The sequence below is a fragment of the Thamnophis sirtalis genome, unplaced genomic scaffold, assembly GCF_051295495.1.
Source record: "Thamnophis sirtalis isolate CommonGarterSnake01/CBP01778 unplaced genomic scaffold, rThaSir2_p1.2 scaffold_11, whole genome shotgun sequence".
Classification (NCBI taxonomy): Eukaryota; Metazoa; Chordata; class Lepidosauria; order Squamata; family Natricidae; genus Thamnophis; species Thamnophis sirtalis.
The window spans coordinates 46733783-46752154 of record NW_028261391.1 but is presented as its reverse complement, the minus strand read 5'-3'; the positions used below and the strand labels follow the sequence as shown (position 1 = coordinate 46752154).

Sequence of the window (18372 nt, the reverse complement as noted above, 5' to 3'; positions counted from 1 at the left end):
GGGCTGATACAAACACCTCCCAAATCCCAACTGTACATTGTATGGAGAGGCGCATCCTGCATGCTGATTGTTTAATCTTACTTCCTGTTTTGTGCTTTGCTGTTTGAGTTCTCCCAGCCAGAACACTAAAATTTGCAGATATATGAATGCAACAGCTATGCAACCATACTCAGCAAAGAGCTTGGCAGATGATGCTGTCAATATGACATTATACTACATTCTGCAACATTTTGAAACACTGGGGACCTATGCAGAGGTCCTTGGACTCAGTGTTCAATCCCATGAATCCAGAAATTCTCTACTCTAGATCGATCAAACTTACTATACCTACTCATATTTTTATGTGGATACTTAATTTTTTGATAGATAAGGCGCAACAGGTGAGGCTAGGGAAAATTATATCTAGTACCCAGACAATAAGCACAGGCTCCCCACAGGGCCATGTGCTCTCTTGGTTGCTCTTTTCTCTCTATACGTGTGACTGCACCTCAAGAGAATCTCGGTCAAAGTTCTGAAGTTTGCAGATGATTCACTGGCCTTATCTGAAATGGTTATGAGTCTACAGATAGACATGGAATTGAACAACTGGCCCTTTTGTGCAGCCAAAACAATCTACAGCTGAACACTCCTAAAACTGTAGAGATGCAGGTGGCTTTTTGGAGGAACCCTTCTATTTTAATCACCTCAGCATATTTGACAGTAGAACCCTTCAAATTTTGGCATTCTATAATCCCCCACAAGACTTGAAACAGACATTAGAACCAACATTAAAAAGGCACAACAAAGATTGTTCTTCCTGCATCAACTCAGGAAGTTCAGACTGCCCAGGGAGCTGATGATACAGTTTTACAAAGTTATATTTCTATAACTGTCTGATTTGATACAGCAACCAAAAAGGAACAGGTACATACTTCAACAGATAGTGAGGACTGCAAAAAGAACAATGACAACTAGCCTGCCTTTCACAGAAGACCTGTATTTTGCATGGGTCAAAAGGAGGGCTGAGAAGATATCTGCAGACCACTCACATCCTAGACATAAGCCATCTTGGGATGGTGCTACAGAGCATTGCAGCCAACACAACTGGATACATATACTCTTTTTTACCCTCAGGCCATCACTCTGCTGAACATCTAATTCTCATAGTTCTCTCTAATGTCTATGTGTAACTACCAATACTACCACATGGCTGTATTATTATTATTTTTAATATCTTTCTCACTCTCCCCTCTTATTGGTATTATTATTATTATTATTATTATTATTATTATTATTATTATTATTATCTTCTTCATCATCATCATCATCATCATCATCATCATCATCATCATCATCCTGTTGCTTTGTATGTACACTGAGATTATAATCACACCAGGCCAATTAAAGTATTCAATTCAGTACAATTCACTCTCGAGGAGCCAATAAACAAAGTCAGTAGGGGAGGCTGAATACACAACTGCAACTATCACCTACCAATGGTGGCGCAAAAGATCATAAATTCAGGCACACCTCACTTAAAAGCTTCCCGCTTAGCCATTGTGGCCCCAAATGGGATTTTCCAGACTACCTGTTGAAAAAAGACCTACTCAGTTCTTCATTTCCTGACTGAAAAATAGAGCCTTTGTTGCTTATTAGTCATCTGTTATTGACCTGACATGAAATCAGTTTCCATGCAATGTGACCACTCAACAACAGGAAGTATTTGGAATTACTGAAAGGTGCTTCATTATAGAGAAACTTTCCCAAACCTTAAATTTCAATAGTTTTGGTGGGTGCATAATTTTTTCCCCTCAGCCCTGTTGCTAATTGAATTGTAAAATAACATCAACGGATACATACTTTTCTATGTGTACATTCATATGTGTTGGTGAGTTTATTTTTGGAAATCTGATTATCCTAAAGCACACAGACTGCATTTGCTTGGCCCTTTTTAAAAGAACTCAATATCCTCCTCTTTAGCGAAAGTTGCTCAATTTGAATTAATAGTCATTTTACTTCCTTTAATCTGTGTCTATTGTTTATATTTAACATTTCAATTATTCACTACTTTAAGTGCCCTTGGGGCAGAAATTTAAGTGCCCTTGGATATACATTAACACACACACACCTCAACCATCATCACCTGGGTAAAATGAAATTCATTGTGTTGTGCAATACAGTCAAAGACTTCATATTCTGTGGAACAGTCAGGAAGGTGAATTAGAAAATCCTAGACACTTTCCAGATGCAGAGCACTGCCTCTGCCCTGCCAAAATTTTGTTGCAAATCATTGCTGAAGACAGAGGGAGTGACATGTAGCCTTTTGTTTGCAAAAGCCATTGGTTTAATTGGGAAAAAATACAGTTGAAGAATTAGCACTGTTTCTCTTGAGGGTAAAATATAATTATAAAGTTCTGAACAAGAATATGCAGCTTCATATACATCAAAGAGTTAATTTCTTAAAGAATGCATCTAAAAGCCGATGGTGTGATTTCTGGTTTTCCAGGTACTGTGATGTGCATTGGTAGCAGTTTTTCCCTTGCCAAAACTCACCCACTTCCTTTCTGCACACAAATAAGTCAAGTACAGTATGTGAATTCTAGGCTTCCAAGTATTTTAATTTTGTGCAAAAGGGAGCAAGCGGGTTAATGCTTTCTTTCTTTTCAATTGTCTGATGAAAAATGTCACCACTTGACTTGCTCTTTGCTCAGAGTTGCCTTTTATAATACAATCTTCAGATGCTAAATTAACTATGAGTGTGACCCACGCCTCCTGTGATTCCCCAGAACGCCTTTTTGTGACCTACCCATACTGTATATATTACGACTACCCAATGTAATAGGATAATGTACTCCAATACACCTAAAGAAACCTAGATCCAGAAAAAAAGATTGATAGACCATCTCTCATTACAGTTAGTCCTCAGCTTATCACCACAATTGAGCCCAAAATTTCTATTGTTAAGTGAAACGATTGTTACATTATTTTTGCTCCATTTTATGACCTTTTGTGCCACAGTTGTTAAGGGAATCACTGCAGTTGTTGAGTTAGTAACACGGTTGTTAAGTGAATCTGGCTCCCTCATTGACTTTGCTTCTCAGGTTGCAAAAGGGAATCACATCAATGTATGTTGTTTATTATTTTATTATATGTTGTTATCTTAATGTTGCATTCCCCCCTTCCTGGTTTTGTGTGAGCCGCCCTGAGTCCCCTCAGGGAAAAGGGCGGCCTATAAATGCTAATAAACCTAAACCTAAACCTAAACATGACCCTGGGACACTGCAACCATCATAAATATGAGTCAGTTGTCAAGATCACAGGATGATAGGGATGTTGCAATAGTCATAAGTGTGAAAAATAGTATTAAGTCACTTTTTTCAGCGTCATCGTAACTTTGAACAGTCATCAACGCTTGTAAATCAAGGGCTACCTATATTCAAAAATGCCTTTTATGATGACCTGGAGTTTTGCCATAATGTCTTACCTTCTATTGTATTGCAAATGTGTGGGTGGATAGAAAATCCCCTTCTGAACATGAAATCATTGACATCTGGTATATTGGGGAATTAACCTGCTGCAAGTGATTTTGAATCTACACCTTTGGATCTCAGCGCATAAGGCACAGAACTCAGCACACAAATCATATGCTGGTAATCCTCTCCTCCAACACTCCTAGAATGTCTAAAGTATTTTATAGAATCACTTAGAGCTCAATTGGCTTTGAGGATCTTTTTTGTGGATTAAGAATTGTGAGCTCTTAACATATTCAGAAGGTTTGTAATTATAATTTTTAATTATTTTGTTTAAAATAGTTTACTTTGTATCCTCCCGAAGTGAATCGTATCACCAGAAAGAGCTTCTAGGGCTAAGAGCTTTCACTTGTCATCAGTTATGGCCTTATCCGAATTAGAAGATAGGATTATATTAATCTAAACCCTGATCACCACACAACTGGACAACTGAAATTGTAACTCCAACTTTGTATAGGGCTGACTTTGAAGCTGATTCAGAAGCTACATGTTACATATTGAGACTGGAGCAATAGGCTCCACCAAAGTCCTCCATTCCGATGGGAAAATACTCAAAGCCGATTGGCTGAGCTGTCTGACAGCTCCCCACAAGAGGGCTAGCTGTCAGACAGGCTGGATCTGTACATAGTTATGAAAAAAGAGCTGTTGTCGCCTGAGTCCTCTCTCATCCGTTCATCCTATCTAACACTACACTTGATAACAGAATGTAGTGATAGGCAGCCAATAAATAAATAATAGTGACCGGACTATTTAACAAGGGAAAACCACAACTATAGAAAATCCCTACACCACCTATGAAAGACCCCTGAAAACACTACAGGTTACCTTTAAAGCTATATAGGGTACAGCTCTCAATCACCTAACAGATTGTGGGTTGCAGTATGAATCTCCCTGATCTATGTGGGCATCTAGAGAGGGGGTGCTGAAGGCCCACTTTGGTGAGGTGAGAAAAGCAGACCTTCTCAGTGGTTTGCCTATATGGTATGGGAATATGCTGGCCCCAGAAACACATTGCTCCTGTCTCCTAGCGTCGAAGTAAGTGCTAAAAGTCTTCCTTTTAAAAGAGTTTTGTTGCCTAAACCATGCTAGGGGGCAATTGTGTCGTTTGTTTTAAAAATGTATTTATGATTGAATTTAATGGAGGCGATAGGGACGCTCCTTTGACATTGTACACCGCCGAAACCTTTTCTATTGGGTGGCGTAAACATTGTTGGAATAAAACAAAGCAGAGAGAAATGCCTAACTCTAATTAAGTCTCCTCCGAATCGGCGACCCGGAAGCTCGGGACCTTCGTTAAGGTTCGCCGCTAGCCTTCGGGGGGCAGCCGCCGTTGCCGCAGGAGCCCGCTAGATGGCGCCCCAGAGTCCTTCGCTGGCTTTCCTACCCGTTGCCCAGCTGCGGCTTCGCCTTGACGGGCCGCCGTTCACTCCGCACCGGCTCGGGTTGTGAGTGGCGGAGGAGCGGATCTGGGTCGCGCGGCGTGTGGGCCGACAGGTAGACCTCCAGCTGCGGCCGGAGCTCAGGTGAGACAAGGGGGCTACCTCCTTGGCGGGTGGGGCGGAGCGGCGAAGCTCTGCGGTTGTGTGTTGCGCGCGTGTGTGGGTGTACAGTTGGAGGGATTTCGGAGTAAGAGGCGGGGGATGCGGAGAGTCCCCACGAAATGCGCTGGTGTGTCGGCAGGGCGGAGGGGGGATTTGCTGAGGTTTGCGATCTGGAGGTGGGCGGGTTTATACCTGGATGCAAGAAAAGGTCGGGGGCGGGGGGGGGGGAAGCCGAGTATACTGTAGATTGGGGGGGGGGGTCCGCGCTGGTCACGTGTCACGACTAGGTTGGGGATGTATGTCGGAGAAGATTGAAAGTATGGAATGCGCGTTTAAGACAAGGGATAAGCAGCCTGCTATTCTCCAGAGCCCAGGCTCTTTGGACTGCAACTCCTGTAAGCGCCAGCCAGTCCTGGCATTGTCAGAGGTAAGCAGGGTTACACTGTACCTGGAGAGCCTCGGGTTGCTGTCTCCTTGCTAAAGATAAGAATGGGAAGGGAAAGACCGTCGGAGGAAGTGGAGCGTTTGAGAGTTGGACTATATGTGGCTCATGCCCCCCCCCCCCTCATGAGAAGGCACAACATTGACAAGACTTCCCGGGGAAGGGGTTGCAGTCTAAGCTAGCAGTATGTGAGTGGCAAGGGAATAAGCTGAGGCTGAGCTACTAGAGAGGCAGAATGAAGGAACTCAGATGCTAGATGGGATGATGATATGGCATTGGGTAAAGCAAGAGTGACACTGATTACTTGAGGGATGGACTTGTCCGGGGCATGCAGCTCTTAGCATGGGGAAAACAAAACGGGCAGACTAAAGAACAGAATAAAGTTGAGGTATGGATTGCATGGAAATCCAGCCAATGCATGGATATAACTAAATCAGGAATCTATAGAAGGAGTTTGCACTAGAGTTGATGCTTGTGCACTGGAGAGCTGGATGGAGTTACAAAGAGAGCAGTGGTCGCTAGAATGGCCAAGTTATCCAAATATCAAAAAGCCTATGTGCCTTGTGGCAAGTGTTTGTTTTGAAATACTATTTTGAAACTGAGGATGTGGAATTGCACTTTTTCCGAAATAAGTTTTTAAAAAAAGATCAGGAGGAAAAACCATCCTAAGTTCACTATTAGTCCTTCATTAAGGCCTGCCAAAATGTGGCAAAGAGTTATATGCTCTTTTGTGAGATTTTGCTTCATCCTAATTTAGAGATTCCCCCAGCTGTTTTGTTTTTTGAAACTTGTAAAAATAAGTGTCTTGTATTTTGGCAAGAGCTGTGGCAGACTGAGTTGCTTCTTTGAAACATAGAAACTTTATTAAGAGAGGGTTATGATTTTTACTGACATAATTAGAGGAAGTTGACAGTGATGTGTTTACTGTATATGCATCACCAGAGAAATGTCACTTTACTTTCCCTACACAGGTGTGCATGGGTATGCTCAGATATAGGCTAAACAATGACTGAGTGCCAGTGGATGCTTTCATTTGGAGTTCTGCAATAAAGCTTAAATGATCTCTTCCAATTATGGTTCTATGGATCTGATACTAGGGGTGTTTTCTCATTGAGAGCTGTAGTTAGTATACCCACCTAATAAAATAAACACTTGTAATATTGTCATAAGTACATGGTTTTTTTACTTATCCATTTAAAGCATTTATATATTGCTCATTAAAAAAAATCTGCACTATTACATAACCTAATGAGGAAAACATCTTATGTGAAATGACCTTCAGATACTTTAATAGGTCAAACTGTTCTTTGAGGGCATAAGATGTTATGAAAATTGGTAATGAACACACCATTCCCTTTTAACTATGTAAGCTTCTGTACTCATAATGAAGGTGGCTGAATGTTTGCTGTATAAACCTTTTTTGTGATTTTTCAAAAGTGAATACTATTGAATTTACTTCCACATAAAAGTGGATTTAAATCCTCACTATTTCATTTTATATTAATCAATAGCCACAAATACATTTGTACTCTTTGACCCCAGTCACTAAAATTTCTGGCTATGTCAGTGATGTAGGATCCTGAATTGGGACATTTTTTTCGATCAGAAAGATTACTAAAGTTAGTTTGCTGGGTTTACTTGAGGGTTTATATCAGGGCTGTGAAACTCGCGGGCCGGGGCCCGGATGCGTCACATGCTGGCCATGCCCATGCTTAGTTTAGCGAATCAGAAAAAGTCCTGTTACATCATCTGACGCTGCCGTGATGCCGCAAGTTTGACACCCTTGGTCTATATGTTTGTTTTTGAGGGCAATGAACTAGAAAACTTCAGACTACTGCAGTCCTTTGACTAATATCAGCAGGAAGCTTGCAAGACACAGATAGGAGTCCAGGACAAAGGAAGAAATGCATACAATTACTACTAATGAAACTAATCTATTATGGCCGACTATGGAAAAGACAGATTATTTACTTCTGTTATTGTTGATCCTCTTTTTGTTCTTCCTTTTTAAAGACTGTCTTAAATGATATGCTAAATATTTTGCCTGTGCCTTACCAAACATATCCCCTATGACTGTTGCCAGTTTTGCTGCAGGTCCTCTTCTGCTGGCTATGTATTAAACAAGTTTATGATGTAATGGATCTATTATCTTCCATTTGTATAGAAGAAAGAGAAAAACATCTCATTTTCCCTCACATCTTTTTGTCTAAACTTGCAGTGCTGGGTTCTTGTGCAGTGTTACCCTTCTTCCCTTACAAATCCATCTGAAGCTTTTTCCTTTATAAATGTAATGTGTTCTTGTAATGGAGTGATTTATTTAGCCTTTTTTGGCAGGCTGACTGTTGTAAGAAGAAACCACCAGAAGCACTCAAAATAATTGGTATACTCATCTTTAAAAGTTTCGTAGTGAATAGTTGCATAAGCCCTAGAACCTTATTTTGGAGCACTGTACAGCAAAGATGTTCTACCAGCTTGGCGGTTTATGGCTGCTACTGCTATACAAACGGGCATAAATACGATCTTCCAGTTACTCCAGGCATATTCTCTGGTTTATTTATCACCCTGACTCGCAGGGCTATTCAGGATTCAGGCAGGACCTTTTCTGGTAGTGAGTGGAGATGGTAGGATCTGAACTGAGCTTCTGAATGCTGTTACTTCAAAACTTGCGCTGCTATCTGTATGTCTACAAGGTTTCTTGCCAATAACCTCTGTCCAACCGATTCAGATTTTAATTGGTAACCCAGCAAAGGGTTCCAGTCCAAATAGGCTTCCCTGTGGTTAATATTTGCTGAAATATAGATGAGAGATTTAATTATATCTCTCCATCATGTTACCTAATCCAGCCTAGAGGCTGTTTCTGAGAAATCCTTATTAGTAACACTGTAAATCTAAAAATCTATTTTAAAAAAACCCTACATATAGGCATTAATTTTTAAAGAAGATCAGTAACGATACAAGATTTTAACACAAAGTACTCTACATTAGTCAACCTTTTGAAAGCTCTAATGAATAGAAAAATATTTATAATATTTATAACCAGTTTTTTTAATCCATAATTTTGTTCTTCTCTACACCTATTAATAACTATCTTGAAGCCGTCTTCTTGTAATATAATCCTATTAGCTCTTTTACCAATTGTAGTAGTAACATACATCAACAGTTTTGTCGATTGTTTCTAATAGCAGACTGAAATCTGTTACCATATCATATGGACTAGTCAACCTGGCACAATCTATAGCATTTGGCCCTGATCCTGAAGTTGATGAGAGTAAGTAGTCCAACATATCGTTAAACGATATGAAATATCTGAGTGGGCTTAACTATTGGTATTGCTTTGGTGTTCATAATTCCTTCAGTTTTTCATTTCCCTTGCACCTAGACTTTTCATCCAATTGGCTGTTGAAGAAGCTTCAGTTATATTACTTTCTCAAGTGCATTTTAAGGACCAGATAAGCTCAGTGCTAAATTATTTACAGTACTGTACAGTATGTACAAAGGGGGGGGGGACCAATATTTGTCAGTGCTTAGGACACCAGTGAGCCTTAATCCGCCACTGGCTATCGTTATAGAAAGGAAAGGAGTTTCTACTCTGCACTCCGGAAGAACATTGTATGAACTTAATTAGAAACTTCTGTAGAGGAAGATTCAACTGTGGTAACAATGGAAGAATCAAACAATAATGAGTATAGGAGATCTGTTACTATTCTCCAGACCAATGTTCTCCATGTGTTCTTCTAAGAATAAAATCAAGAAGTAAAAAAAAAAAACCTGTAATAATGGGCGACTACATTTAACCATACAAAGACTGGATAAATACCTGTTTTGATTACAATTGAGAAGAAACGGTTATCATTATCTGGACCCTTGGCAGTCTGGTTTCAGACAAGGTTATAGGGCCAAAACAGTATCAACCGTGCTTGTGGATTAATCCTGGTGGGAGTGGGAGGAAGTAATACAGGTTGTTCTCCCTTACCAACATAAATGGGACCAGGAACTCATTTGATAAGCAATGCAGTCATAAGGTGCAACATCAAATGACTGCAATGTTGGAGAGAGCCCAAGCCAGAGAAAAGAGTCAAGCGAGGAATTCATCTGGAGTCATTATGTAGGCATAAGAGGGCATGGTCTCACATCCCCCACCCCCTTTGAATGCTGTGGGACTTTATCTAATCTGGCCCAGATGCAGACTGCTAGTCTGGGAAGATTTCTGTGTAATTAGCATGAGCAATAAAGTAGCTAGTTGAACTCTTCACATCTGGATCTGGTTGTTTACATCTGACAGCAACAATTTGCAGTGGCAGTTCCAGCAATCTCAGTCACTGTTAAGTGAATCCCACATGGTTGCAGCAACCTACAGTCATGTAATTGCCTTTTCTGGCCTCCTACTGACTTCCACCTCAACTTTGCTTGATGGAAGGCAGCAGTAATGGTGATCACATGTCCACAGGATGCTGCAATGTAATTGCAGGCTGGTTGTCAATTACCCAAATCACAATCATATGGTTGTAGGGATGTTGCAACGGTCACAACTATGTCAGCCTAGGGTCTTGAAACCCTTTTTTTGAGGAAGAAGTGACAATCATGACTTTTGCACTATTTGTCTTGTGTGCCAGTTGTACCTTTCTTGGCCAGGAAAACTCTGCTCACTGTGACTCGCACTTTAGTTATTTCCTAAGTTGATTACTGCTGCAGTGCACTTCACACAGTGCTGTTCTTGAGGAGCTTTAGAAGCTACAACTGGTGCAGAATTAGCAGTGTGAGCAGTTAGGAATGCACCATGGTGTTCCATTGTTATAACTCTACTCAGGTAAGAATATCTGAACTGTTATTTTTAAGGGGGGAGCTTAAGGCAGTCATGTTCAGTATTAGAAGGATGTGTCTTTATTAAAAGAAGCAACCTGTGCCATATAGATTGAGTACTCTCCATAGAGGTGGACATTAGCTCCTATGATTTCATAGCCAGTATCTCTATTTCTCCGAATTCTAAGAGTTAGTCTACATATCTAAAAGCTTAGCTGTTATTTATAAATCAAAAATAAGTAAACAAATTCCAGATTTTCTTGGTTATCTAAAACTGATCTATGGTTTTTGGGCAGTCTCTGAAAATCTGCTTTTCCCCACTGATAAACCATCTAAGCTACATGAAAATGCAGTATAGAATCAGAAAGTTTGGATATATTAGCAGTGCTAGAGGAGGCAAGCATTCTTGATGCTTCCAAGATTCCTGGAAGGGGCAAGAGGAAAACTCACCCTGGTCATGCCAAGCACAGTCTTGGACTACATCCACATTGATATGTAGCTCGTGGCCCTTTACCTAGTACTGCTCTTGGGAGTAAAAGCTTGTTCATGCTTATTTTAGGTTATGTAAATATCAAGGGTGCTACTTCAGTAGAGCTTACCTAGGTAAATATATCATATTTACACTGAAAAACAAAATGTTCTTACTATCAATTGTTTTGCTTGCCTTTATTTTTTCAGCCTGTAGATAATTTATTATCCTCTGAGACAACTTGGTCTTATTGAGTGCATTATCTTCCCAAATTGTACTGGTGGTAGGTTAGCAAGTATTGTCTATAAACACTGTAACATACAATCAAAAAATTGGGTATTTAGTTGTAGCATCAGCCTAATGGGAGTTTTCGTGGAAGAAAAGAAATGAATGGATTGGAGTTGAATTTCTATGTATGGATTTGTGATTTAAAAACAAAAAACAAAAATGAGAAATTGTTCTTAGTAGTGAAAGAATGGTAGTTCCCCTCCCCACGAATTTGGACAAAAGCTTTACTTGTTGATTATTTATTTATGCATGCAGATGTTTTATCCTGACCCTGCATCACTGAGGATGGCTCATAACATTGTAAAAACATTACATAATAAGACACATTCATTAAAATAGGGAGGCAGAACCCATTGATAAAACAATCCTTAAATATATAAACTATTTAGCTAGCAGATATTGAAAAGAAACACCATCAAATAGTAAAAGACATCCAGATGGTTGGACCATCTGCTCCTTGTGCGGAGAGATCCATGGAATAGATTGTCATGCAAATCCTGTGAGATCATCATCAGAAGCATCAAAACATCCCTGCTGGATCAGACAAAGGTTTATCTAATGTAGCATTTTATGACACATAGAATTACACGGAATCAGTTGGATATATTTGGTATACTCACATGTATGGATAGAAGCCATTGTTGGTATGTAAGACATACAGCTATCAACACTAACAGCCATCAGTAGACTAATCTCTCACCCATTTGTCTAGTCTTCTTTTAAAACTAAATTGGTGGTTTTCAGCCCTTCATAAATCAGCAATTTCCATAGTTTAACCCAAATTTTGTAGAGAAACAATTGCTTAGATATTAACACTGCAGAAGATCCATGAAGCAGAGAGTCGTCTTCTGTCCAAACAATCCTACTTTATGTTTCATGAATTTTTTTGTCCCTGTAATTTGGAAGAATACAACTACTTTCCTATGAATAAGTGCTAGGATCGGGTTCAAATGTTTCATTTTTTTATACCTATGAAGCAAAATGATAGGTGTTTCATAGCTGTTTTAAATAATGGGGATATTATTTGGTGAAGAGGATAAGGGAAGGAAAAGTTACAATTCAGGACACTGTTATCCCTGTGTCACAACTTGTAAAAGGAATGTCCAGTGTGGCTCCCTTCAGCTTTGAGTTTATTCAGAGTCCTGCAGCATCTGATGCACAGGCATTTCAGGAAGAACCCCACATGTGTGGCAGTGTGGAAAAGTTAACGGTAAAGCCCACCTTCTTCATACTGATGGTCTTTGAACCAGTTTCTCCATGGAAATTTGTTTTAAGTGGCTGCCCAAAAGAGATTAGTTTTCAACCACTGAAAAGAGTCTTTCAAACCTGACTTCAGGTGAGGTCTTAAGTCATAGGTTTTAGAAGTTTTGTTTCTGAGATGTGTCAGCAGCAATGCATTCAGTGTGGCTTTGAATGGAAAAAGAACTATACTTAACAGGAAGGGCTGGATAATGATTACCATAGCATCAAGGATGTAAACTGATTAAATAATTTTAGTTGATTAATATTCTGTCTCCAATCTATAATGGGTTATCCACTTTTGGATAATCCATTAGCTAAATTGTCACACTTTAGTGATCTTGGCTCTGTCTCCTGTTAAGAGAAAGGCAAGGTATAAATTCTTCACCTTCCTTCAGAAGAGATGTTATTTATAACAGCGTGGGATAATCCAGTGCCATTTCATCTGCTGAAGATATTGGGCTCGCTGAGATACCAAAAAGATTTTTTAACCAGATTGTAATTTTTAAAATGACAGGTGGGGGCAATTATTAAATACTATATGACTGAAAAAATGTGAACTTAGTGGAACTAACACACTTTCTAAACATTATGTTCTTTGTTTTCACTTATAGTGATTCAAAATTCTTCTGTGATTTAAAAATGTAGTCACATAAATTGACAGCAATAAATGGTAGATTCACTGATTAAATCAATTTAACAGTTGTATGCCTTCTGAAAGTTCTTAACATTAGAAGGGATATGAATATAATATGGTCCATGTGCTCCATCAGCAAAAATCATTTTGTTTCCTAATAGCAACTGACCACAAATATAACAAAATTTGTGCTACACGCTCAACTAATGTCAGCCTTACTAGGTAAACCAGGCTAGAAACACGACCAGATAAGCTAATTCTGTTTTATTGTGAAGCTACATTAACAGAATTTTACAAGTCTGAAAGTACAATTCTCCCACCATCACCTTTATAATGAAGGCTGCCTCCTGAGCCTCTTGCTGCCTCCTGAGCCTCTTGCTCTATCAACTATGCAACTGTGGGTTATAATCCCTCTTATCTGACCATTCCCTATGCAGCATCTTTTTGTCAGTCTCCCAGGGTCAACCCCATATATTATTACAATTATATTTAACTTGGTTACCCCAATGTAGCTAATTCTAGATCCTTTAATTATGTGTTCTGGCTGAGTCATTACAAAATATTAATTACTTGTAGAAATGCTTTACTGAGGCCTCATATATCTAGGTAATAAGTTGGCCCAGCTACTGAACCTAATAACAATCCTACTACTTAACTCCTTATTAGATTGAAACATCTTGCATAAAAGCTGACTTGTTAGTTAATTAATAGATTGTATTCAGAATTGCTTTTGTTAAACCAATCCCATCTTGTTCAGCAGATGTTATGAAGATGAACCATCCAATCCTCTGGGTCTCTCTGTTCAAAAGATTTCATAAACTGATTGCGATTTGTTATCATATTGTTTAGGACAAGCATCTAAGAATGAATATTTTCTGCAGTAGAAGTACTAAGTTACTGTTGTTGATTGATAAACATTTATAGCTTGAAAGAGCTGAACTTTCAGAGTTTAAAAGTTTTTGGAGGCAGGGAACGGAAGTAGAAAATATGTCCAGTTGCGTGAGAGTGGAGTAATGTACAGCGAAAGGCGTAGATAAAGATGGTGAAGTGAAGGATTATTGTCTTTGATTGTATATTTTTTTCTGTTTTCTTTTGAATACTCATTCATAGGTGGTGTTGTTGAGTTCTATAATGGTTCTATAATAGACTTGTAAGTTATTTATTTATTTAAATATATTGGACATCTAACATCAGTGGGCTCTGGAGTGGCGGACAAAACTAAAAAAGACATAAGAAACAACTAAAAATATCAAATGGACAAGCCAGTCTGGACTAAAATGTCCTAATAACCAAAGCCACAAAACAAAACGGGCCATTAAATAAATAGTAAATATCAACCCAGTCTGGGACCAAAGCTATGTTTTCAAAGTGTTCTGCACTGCTAGGATCCTTTTCTCTGAGGGAATGCAACAGAGAGGCTTGTTTCTTTGGTCCCACAAGATGGCAAGTTTTAATGGAGGAGACATGGAGTTTACCAACTCTGAAATGATTGGAGATGGGGTCCCTCAGGGATCCAGGTCCTATCCCATACAGGGCTTGATAACAGAACCTTGATTTATAGTTGGCCAACTGGCAACCAATGCAGCTTGTGTAATGGTAGTGACACATGGTTTGTGCCTGTTATTGCTCGTGCCAATGCATTTTGAACCACCTGCACCTTCTGGATGTCTTCAAAGATAACCCCGTGTAGAACCCATTGCAATAATCTAATCGCAAGGACCAGGATATGAGTCATTGTCTGCAGGACCTCCTAATCAAGGAAATAGCTAGACTGGCACACAAGATGAATCTATGCAAAGACCTTCTTGGCCATAGGTGCCACATGTTGCAAGTCCAGGAGGACTCCCAAGTTGTGCACCAGGTCAGCTCCATCCAAAACCAAAGATGGTAATATTTCTGACTCAGGCAATCCAAACAGCTAGAGACACTCAGTATTGTTTGCATTGAGTTGAATTTGTCTGCCCCATCTAGAAATGAACAGCCTCCAGACACTGGATCAATACATTAATAACTTCACATGTGCCACCCAGAGTAGAAATGTAGAACTAGCTATCATCAGGATACTGATGATATCACAACTGGCAGAAGACTTCCCCAAGCGGTTTTATGTAGATGTTGAACAAGAGAGGGAAAAGTGTTAAACCCTGAAGGACCCCACGTCTGAGGGGTTGCGGATGTGATCTCTCCTTTCCCCCTGTTAACACTGACTGGAACCAGTCACTGAGAAGGTGAACCACTGGAGCCCAATGCCTCCCATTTCTAATACCCACAGCCAGGCCAGAAGAATACTGCAATTGATATTATCAAAAGTTGCTGAATGATCAAAGAGCATTAGGATGGATGCACCATCCCCATCAGCTTCACCAAACATCATCAGCAAGCATGACCCATGCTGATTCTCTATTGTATTGTGGCCTGAAGCCACATTGAAATAGATCTAGATAATCCATTTCTCCTGAGAATGTCTGTAGCTCTTATCCAACCCCCTTTTCCACAACCTTTACCAGAAAGGGAAAATTAGAAATTAGCTGATAATTCTCCAACGGGGAATGGTCCAGTGATTATCTCTTGAGGGGGCATACCACTGTCCCCTTCAATGCTCGTAGGACCATTTTGTCTCTCAAAGAAATTGAAACATCACATAAACCCATTCTGTGGTCACCTCTCAGGCTGCTTTAATAATCCAGGAGGGCCAGGATCTAACAAAGGTGGGTGAATTAACAAACAAAAGGGTATTGTCTACTTGCTCATTATAGAATCAAACTCAGTTGAGATAATATCAAAAGACTGTTCTGTGGGCAACTCATTAGAACTTTTCCAGTCAGAGTCCACCTCCGAGTGAATCTGAGTGACTTTGCCAGATGGTATGAGACTTCCTCACCTCAGCCCTGGAAATGGTCCTGAGGCACAGGCCCTCATCACTCTGAACAGGGCCAGCAGGAAGTGACAAGGGTAGAGAAATAGAAATATTTGCCATGCTTATCACAACGTAGGCCTTAATATGTGCTCTTACTCATGTTTGCTCAGATTAACGCTTTGACTTTTTTCGGTTATACTCTATACATCACTCTTGGTTTTTCATCTCTTGGAATTCTTCAGAAAGTCAAGAAACACCCTGAGTTTAGCACACAGAGAGAGACTGCATAGGAGCAATGCAGCCCAGGTCTTCCATCACATGCCTGTTCCAGGCTCCAGCCAAGTTCTCAGCCAAAATGCTATAAAACTCCAAGCGCCCTCTGGGACCCAATAGAGTCCATCAGTCACACTTAGATGTGTTTGAATGAAGCAAGTAGTGTCAAAGTAGCAGTATACCCAATACATGAATAAATTACAATGGGTACAGATAATGAGCATCTTCTAAATGTGTTTGCAATTGTGAGACTTCTATCTTTGCAATGACAGTATAGTTGAGAATGGCTTGTAACTCCACAGCACTCTTAAGGCAAAAGTAGGTATCTTATACTGTATAGTTTTCATTACAGCCTCTCTTAAGATTGAAGCATCTGTCTCATAAAGAGGCTTTTATTACGTTTTTTAAATTTTACTGCAGTAGTATTATCTTGGCCAATTTAATCTTCTGGGTTTCTCTGTCAAGAACTATTCTCTTCTCTTGAAAATGTTGGATTAGTAACTGTGAATGAAGTTTGAAAAGGAAAAATAGATACCCAGTAGTGCTTGGTTATTGATGATTACTTTTAATAGTGTATAGATACGGGTCCAGGAGATCTCAAGGACCCATTTTTCAATCCTGCCAGCTCCAAAAACCTGCTTTACTTTTATTTAATTAATTAAAATTATAAGGCTTCCCAACTTTACAATAACTCTGGGCAACAAATAATAAACAAAACAATAATAAAATACAATTAAAACCCAGAAGTCTGGTAGGAGAGCGAACTATTAAAGCTTGTGCGCATGCGCGCGCGCACACACACGCACTCTCTAACACAAAGCCTGAGAAAAGAGCTGTTCTTTTAAATATGGCCATGGTAGGGGTTAGGCATATCTCAGGGGGATGGTGTTCCAGAGACCAGAGCTACAACAGTGAAGATATGCTTCCTAGGTCCCATCAGATGTCTTTGTTTAATGGAGGAGACCTGGGACATACCAGCTCTGCCCAATTATATAGCCAAAGACCACGAAAAAATTATATAGTCAAGAAGAACCACAAAAAAACAGATGGCCTTTAGGATAACTAAGACTTGAATCACTTAAAATTAATAACCGCCTTGAATTGAACCCAGAAACTTATTAATAACTAGTGTGGCTCAGGAAGCAATGGTGTTTGTTGTATATGCCAGCCCTCTCAGTTAAACCAGACTGGAAACAGGACTATATGAATGAATTCTACTTCATTGTAAGACTACATTTACACAATCTTGCAAGTCTGAAGGCATAAACTTCCCGCTGCCTTTTAACTGCTTAGTCAATTTTGGTGGGTCCTTCCTTAAGTTTCTTTCTCTGAGCATCAAGGTACTGAGCTCCTGCTTCTCTTGCCGTATTGCAATCAATAGTTGCTTACAGCAAAGTATGGATGTAGAAGTAATTGAATGTTTTATTTAAATAAAAGAGATTTTATTAAACCTTGCAAATATTTTTTTTTATTTCATTATGTAAGAAACTGCACATTTCAAATATTGAAAACTTTGGAAGTACTTCACTGTGAATTTTGTTTGATCTTATAAAATGTAATATTACCAACAGAAAACAAATCATTAAACACAAAATGGGTGGTTTTTGGATTTAACTATGTCACACAAACATATGTGAGAAACAACTTGTTTCAATAATAAGCTTTGTTTCAATATCCTTATAAACCAAGCTCCATAATGTTCTGACAGAGATTCTGTATTCAAGAAATGGTATGGGAGGGATGTAAACCTCACATTTCTTTTAGTGCAGAATTTAATATTGTAGCAACTTTAAGAAGACACAAGTCCTGTGTTTAGTGAGATTCTGTTTGGATGCAATGCATTTTTTGAAGTATTTTTTAGGAGATTTAAAAATGATAAGCTGGGGAAATATCAAGCTCTCATTGTTTTGATTAGTATACAGTAATGTAATCCCTAGATTCTCCTACCATTATCTTCATTCTGATTCACCAGCCATTATGGGCATCAGATACCACTGGAAAAGGTAGCACTTTACCTTCAGTGCTTCATATGCCCCAGTGCAGCCTTAGTCAACCTGATACCATCCAATTACTTTGCCCTATGGTGCCTACTGCAGCCAGCCAGCATGCCCGTTGTGGCTAATGACTATAGAAGTAGTTTAGTACATTTGAGGGCATTAGGATGAAGAAGATTGTTAATTCTAATTGTGATGGTAGAGGTTAAACTGATGTGGAGATGCAAGGCTGCTTTTGCTTTAGCTGTCAGCATGCTGCCAGAATTTGACCTACTTTCTGATGTCTCCGTCATTGTGCTCTGCCAGGTTCTACTTCCTAAGAG

General features: G+C 39.4%; 1 protein-coding gene across 5 annotated transcripts in view; it reads left to right on the top strand.

Moving 5' to 3' along the window:
* Nucleotides 1–4886: 4886 nt before the first annotated feature.
* Nucleotides 4887–18372, top strand: part of SEMA4G (semaphorin 4G) — a 129168-nt gene continuing 115682 nt past the window's right edge. For 2 of the 5 annotated variants that reach the window (XM_087725752.1, XM_087725747.1), the window contains exon 1: nucleotides 4887–5032. The gene's annotated coding sequence lies outside the window, so the exon portion shown is untranslated. Of the gene's footprint in view, nucleotides 5033–5319; nucleotides 5478–18372 lie in introns of those variants that run through there. The other 3 variants (XM_087725751.1, XM_087725749.1, XM_087725750.1) reach the window with 2 other exon arrangements.